The sequence below is a fragment of the Gekko japonicus genome, unplaced genomic scaffold, assembly GCF_001447785.1.
Source record: "Gekko japonicus isolate JY-2015 unplaced genomic scaffold, Gekko_japonicus_V1.1 scaffold3483, whole genome shotgun sequence".
In the NCBI taxonomy this organism is placed as follows: Eukaryota; Metazoa; Chordata; class Lepidosauria; order Squamata; family Gekkonidae; genus Gekko; species Gekko japonicus.
In genome coordinates this window covers 144,378-151,102 of record NW_015173244.1, presented here as the reverse complement: position 1 = coordinate 151,102, position 6,725 = coordinate 144,378, and the positions used below count along the sequence as shown (strand labels likewise).

At 46.9% G+C, this 6,725-nt stretch overlaps 1 protein-coding gene across 1 annotated transcript in view; it reads right to left on the bottom strand.

Annotated features, from left to right (window-relative positions):
- The window catches only part of LOC107120133 (solute carrier family 22 member 13-like), a gene marked incomplete at its 3' end in the record, with an annotated part of 33,337 nt that overhangs the window by 922 nt on the left and 25,690 nt on the right, over positions 1–6,725 (bottom strand). The window lies entirely within an intron of this gene.

Here is a 6,725-nt window from a genome sequence, read left to right as displayed (position 1 = left end):
AAGCCATTGAGAGCTGACTATGCTCATGCTTACCTTGTAAATCTTTGCTGTTTATCAAAATGAATAAAAATTATCTGTTAAAAACACAAAACCCAGGGGCCATCAGGAGGTCCACTAGTGGGGCCAGAACCGAGGTGACAGGGAGACCGTACAGGTTTCCCCACTTGCCTTCCAATGACTGAACTCCTCAGTTTGCAAAAAGGCCACAAAAGCCCTCTACAGTGACAAGTTCAGGGCTATTTTGGGGCAGGAACGCACAGGAACGGAGTCCCGGCTGGCTCCCAAGTTGACCACGCCCAGCAGGAACTCATTAGCATAATAGGCCACACCCAACAACAGAAACTCATTAGGATTGGCTACATTAGGGGTGCGTGGCCTAACATGCAAAGGAGTTCCTGCTACAAAAAAAGGCCCTGGGTTTTGACAACAAACAAGGTAAACAGAATAAGAAGCAAAAGGTAGGTGTGGCTGGACGACCACACTTCTGGTAACATGGGGTATTTGGCCTAATAGGCTAATGAGCTGTGCTGTCAGGGGTGTGGCCTAATATGCTAAGGAGTTTCTGTTGTCAGGTGTGGCCTATTATGCTAATGAGTTCCTGCTGGGCTTTTTCTACAAAAAAAAGCCCTGGACAAGTTTGAGTGTGGTATAAATGGGTGTGATAAGTAGAGGCACCCAGACCTGGATGGACCAGGCTGGCCTGATCTCATCAAATCTCGGAAGCTAAACGGGATCACCCCTGGTTAGTATGTTGATGGGAGACCACCAGGGGTCATTTCCTGCAGGTGCGCACAGGAGCGGAGCTCCGGCAGTAAGGAGCCCAGGGGGCAAGCACATGCAACAAGCCCCACCCCCTGCTCCCAGCAGCCCTCAGTCAGAGTAAGAAGCAGCCAGGTAAGTTGCAGAGCCCCCCGGCCCAAAACAGTCCAGTGGCACCTTTAAGACCAAGTTTTGTTCAGGTACTCTCCCTCCTCTGCGAGGACAGATCTGCACGTTTCCCCCACCCCATAGCTAGCAATCCAAAACAGTCCAGTGGAGCCTAAGCGGTGGGTGTTGCCTTCTGACACACTTCCGGTGATGTCAGGGGGTGTGGCCTATGCAAATGAGTTATGCTAATGAGCTCCAGCACCTCTTTTCCTACGAAATGACCCCTGGAGACCACCAAGGTGATGGAGTGAGTGAAACGGCATGCCTGGACATTGGGAGGTGCTACAGCACTCTAACCATGTACAGGTGTTGTCTCCTGGAATGGGATGTCTCTCTTTGGGCGATTCTGCATTGGCTTTTCCCTCTGTTGCTTTACCAACCCCCCCTGTGCACTGCATGCCGCTTTCACTTTCTTTCATCATTGGGTTTTATGGTACCTTCTGCATAGATTTATGGCCGTCACCAAAGTCCTTATATATATTTTTTTTTCTGCCAGGTGTGCAGACAAAGAAGAATTCCTCGCAGAGCCATGATGACGAAATTCTCCGGAGTAAACTTCCGTTTCGCAGAAAAACGTCCTCTGAACATCAACTGACCAGTTGCGTCATTCCTTATAATGTAGATAGCGATCTTTTCCTTACACAGTTACTACAAAATCCTAATCCATGATATGGAATAATTCTTATGATTCCAACAGAGTTCTCACAAAGCGGGCAAACTAATCCATACAGAAGCATTCAAGATGCATATTGCATAGAAAAACCCAATTCAAAATGATCCATACCACGAATCAACATGAATAAACATTCCTTATGAAAACAAAGTCCCCACTGGTGGACCCCCTGATTGGCACCTGGTATTTCTGGCCACTGTGTGATACAGAGTGTTGGACTGGATGGGCCTTTGGCCTGATCCAACATTGGCATCTCTTATGTTCTTATGTTCTTAAAGTGCTTGTGTGGGTAGTTCTTGCCAATACAGGATGTGGGTTCCTTGTTCTCTTTCTTGTTGTAGCAATGCCGTCGACTTGAACATCGTTTCACAAAACACTTCCTCAGAAGGGAGTATAGGATACATTCACATATCCAAAGGATTCTACGCAATCAACAAGATTTCACATTAAGCCAAAGCAATATTGTTTTCATTCACGTCGATTTGTGTTATGGATCATTTTGACTTGGACTTGGATTTTTCTATGCAATGTGCATTACGAATGTTGAAGTTGTGACCCTATGGTTCTTCATTGCAATTTTTAGAATTTGAACGAATATAATTTGTGAATTGTTTTCATTATTGTCCACGGTGTTTCTGTTTTGGTTTTAACCACCTGGAAGTTGGCAACCCATGTAACATCCAAGATGTTTGTCGTTGTTGTTCAGTCGAACAGTTGAGTCCGACTATCCGTGACCCCATGGACCAGATCCCGCCAGGCCTTCCTGTTTTCCGCCGTCCTCTGAAGTTTGCTCAACTTCATGTCCATTGCATCTATGACACTGTCTAACCATCTCATCCTTTGCCGTCCCCGTCTTCTTTGACCTTCAATCTCTCCCAGCATCAGGGTCTTCTCCAGGGAGTGCTCCCTTCTCATTTGGTGGCCAAAGTATTTGAGCTTCAGTTTCATTATCTGGCCTTCCAGGGAACAGTCAGGGTTGATTTCTTTTAGGATGGACTGATTTGATCTTCTTGCAGTCCAAGGGACTCTCAAGAGTCTTCGCCAGCACCGCAGTTCCAAAGAATCTATTCTTCGGGGCTCGGCCTTCCTTATAGTCCAACTCTCGCAGCCATACGTGACTACTGGGAATACCATTGCTTTGACCATGTGGACTTTTGTTGGCAGGGTGATGTCTCTACTTTTTATCATGCTGTTTAGGTTCGCCATCGCTTTCCTCCCGAGGAGCAGGCGTCTTTTAATTTCATGGCTGCCGTCACAGTCTGCGCTGATCTGGGATCCCAGGAACGTGAAGTCTGTCACTACTTCAATGACTTCCCCTTTGTACAATCACTGTAACCGAGCACCTGCCTGTGTGGGAGATACCCCTGTTGAAGGAAAACCACTTTCTCCCTTAAAAATGTTTACCGTGATTTCCGAAGAGCTGTTAAGTAGGATCCATACGTCTTTGACTTTCCTGGATGTTCATGCATGAAACGGGTGCAAAGGTGTGGGTACACTTATTGTCAGTGAAATTAAATTGCCCAAGAGCTTCTAAACACCCAGATGGAAACAAGCCCAGTTCCACCTTCAGAGTTACATTGCAGCTCATCAACATGTTGATGTAGGTAAGTTTACCTGGCAGTTCAACTCTAAAGACCTTAGATCCAAGTTCTCTAGCTCCACAAGTTACACAAGTGCAGAGGAGGGCAACCAAGATGATGAGGGGGTTGGAGCCCTTTCCCTAGGAGGAGGAATTTTTTTTAATTTATTTATTTATTTATTTATTTATTAGATTTCTATGCTGCGGTGGCTCAAGTGGTTAAGACGCTGAACTGCAGGCTGTGGAAGGTCGGTAGTTCAGCAGTCCGAGACCCGAGTGTGCCGCATGACGGAGTGAGCTCCCGTCTCTAGTTCCAGCTCCTGCCAACCTAGCAGTTCGAAAGCAAGAAATTGCAAGTAGATGAATAGGTACCACTTCGGTGGGAAGGTAACAGCGTTCCGTGCGCCTTGGTGTTTAGTCATGCCGGCCACATGACCACGGAAACGTCTTCGGACAGCGCTGGCTCTTCGGCTTTGAAACGGAGATGAGCACCGCAACCCTAGAGTCGGACTCGACTGGCTTTCGAGCAAGGGAACCTTTACCTTATGCCGCCCTACCCGATGGCTCAGTCAAAGAGTCCGGGACTTTGCAGTTTATAAAAGGGATGACGAAGTGGGGGATGTGGTAGAGGTTTATCACATTATGCACAGTGTGGTGAGAGTTGAGAAGGAGAAATTCTTCTCCCTCTCCCAAAATACTAGAACTCAAGGGCATCCAATGAAGCTGATGGGCAGTAGACTCAGGATGAACAAGAGCCAGTTTGGTGTAGTGGTTAAGTGTGCGGACTCTATACTGCGAGAACCGGGTTTGATTCCCCACTCCTCCACTTGCACCTGCTGATGTGACCTTGGGTCAGTCACAAACTCTGGCACAGCTGTTCCTGAAAGAGCAGTTTGTGTCAGAGCTCTCTCAGCCCCACCCACCTCACAGGCAGTGTTCCCTCTAAGCTGAGTTAGTGTGAGCTAGCTCACAGTTTTTTAGCCTCCAGCTCACAGATTTTTGTCTAAGCTCAGGAAGGATGGGTCCAGAGCAAACTAATTTATGCAGTAGCCAAATTGTTCGCTCACAACTTTAATGTCAGTAGCTCACAAAGCAGAATTTTTGCTCACAAGACTCCACAGCTTAGAGGGAACATTGCTCACAGGGTGCCTGTTGTGGGGAGGGGAAGGGAAAGGAGTTTGTAAGCCGCCCTGAGACTCCAAGTGAAGGGCGGGGTATAAATCCAATCTCTTCTTCTCTTCTTCTCTTCTTTACCCAGAGAGTGAGTAAAATGTGGAATTCGCTCCCAGAGGATGTAGTGATGGCCACAGGCACCGCCAGCTTTAAAAGAAGATTAGGTAGATTCATGGAGGATAAGTCTATCAGTGGCGACTCGTCCCGGTGGCTGAGGGGAACCTCCACATTCAGAGGCACTGAGCCTCTGAATCCCAGAGCCAGGAGGCAAGCTCGGGGGAAGGCCTCGGCCTCTATGCCCTGTTTTTGACCCTCCAGAGGAACCACTTGGCCCCTGTCGAAGACAGGATGCTGGACTAGATGGACCGCTGGTCTGATCCAGCAAAGCTCTTCTTGTGTTCTTCATTCTCCATGTCCATTCACACAGGTCGAATCTGCATTTGCATTTTTTAAATCAGTTTCGCGCTACTGTGACGCCATCTTCCTCTATGCTTGTTTGAATGCTGTTTGGAGAAGATTCTTTTGAAGCAGTGCAGAGGTGCAATGACAGTGGAGCTGCCCCGAAAGGATGATAAACATATGTGGACGTGCAAAAGTATGCTAGCACTCTTGAGGTGTGAAAACGACACCAAATGTAGACCGCTTTTTTGAAGACGGACTGGGACACCGGTGGGAAAGACAAATGCAGATTCAGCCACAGTCTTCTTAAGCCCACAACGGCCAGAGTGTTTGGTCATTCCACTCTTTCAGCGGCAAGCCAAATATAAATTGGTCGACATAAATACTCTTTTTTGTTCTGGTTTTGGGGTTTCTTTTAAACAGTGCTCTGTGTTCATCTAAGCAGTCCCTCGCAATACTGATGTCTGCCAACCTGTTTGCATCGACAGCATTTTTCCACGTGCACAGTTTTGCGAAAACAAAAATTGCAAACCTGTTTGGCAAGCGTTCAACGTGTTTGGTAGTGAGCTGAACATACCTAACGATTGAGCAACACGATAAACCCAGTGGCCGGACACCCCATGAAATCTGCAGCATCTCTAAGCTGTACACTTAATCCTGGCAAGCATTGACTACCGTCAATGTTACTCTTGTATGTTTCACTGCCTCAGGAAGCAGAGGCGGCTACAAGCATAGACAGCTTCATGAGGGGACTGGATAAACATACGGAGCAGAGATCCATCAGTGGCTCTGCATTCTTGGTGCTTGGGAGTCAACAGTGGGAGGGCTTCTGGAGTTCTGGCCCTGCTGGTGGACCTCCTGAGGGCACCCGGGTTTGGGTCACTGTGTGACACCAAGTGTTGGACTGGATGGGCCATTGACCTGATCCAACATGGCTTCTCTTATGTTCTTATCAGCTTCAAGAGGGGATTGGATAAGCATATGGAGCAGAGGTCCGTAAGTGGCTCTTAGGTGGGACACTCTGCCTGGAGCAGAGATGCTCTGTCTTCTTGGTGCTTGGGGGGCAACAGTGGGAGGGCTTCTGGAGTTCTGGCCCTGCTGGTGGACCTCCTGAGGGCACCCTGGGTTTTCGCCCCTGTTGTGTTGGACGGGATGGGCCACTGGCCTGATCCAACAGGGCTTCTCTGATGTTCTGCTGGCCCTTTAAGGATGGACACCCAACCCATATATAAGTTTGGCTGATGCAACTGGCTCTTACTGTGGCCTTACTGCTATCAAGACTGCATATGCAAATTTGAATCTGTGGCTTTTGGGACTCCTCCTGTGAGTTTTTAAACTTTTCCTGGTACATTTTTTCTCATTTATTTATTTATTTATTTATTTTATTTCACTTTTGCCCCGCCCTCCCCGCTAGGCAGGCTCAGGGCGGCTTCCAAGAACTGGCAAGCAGCATACATTCATAATAGATTATAAAACATCAATTAAAACACAGGAATCAATATAAAACATTCATTAAATGTTCATATATTTCTTTTACTTCTTGTGTATGTGATCCCAACAACTGGTGTGTATTTTATTTGATTTGTTACAGATTTGTGTTTCATGCATAGTAATTCCTTTAATGATGGCTGATAGAAAGTTTCATAATTCTTTCAGTGGAATGTGTAAACATGTGTATAGCACTATGGTTGTAGTTGTTGGTTTTCTGTTTCTTACAGATTAACAAGGCCACATACTAGATACAGCAAAGTAGAGGAGGAAGAGGAGGAGGAGGAGGAGAAGGAGAAGGAGAAGGAGAAGGAGAAGGAGAAGGAGAAGGAGAAGGAGAAGGAGATCAAGAGGAGGAGGAGGAGGAGGAGGAGGAGGAGAAAAGGGACAATCAGCCAGCAAATATATGTCACTATTTATATTGTTCATACATTGACTTTTTTGGACTGTTCCATTGTTTATACTGTCTGACTGCTTATATGGTTT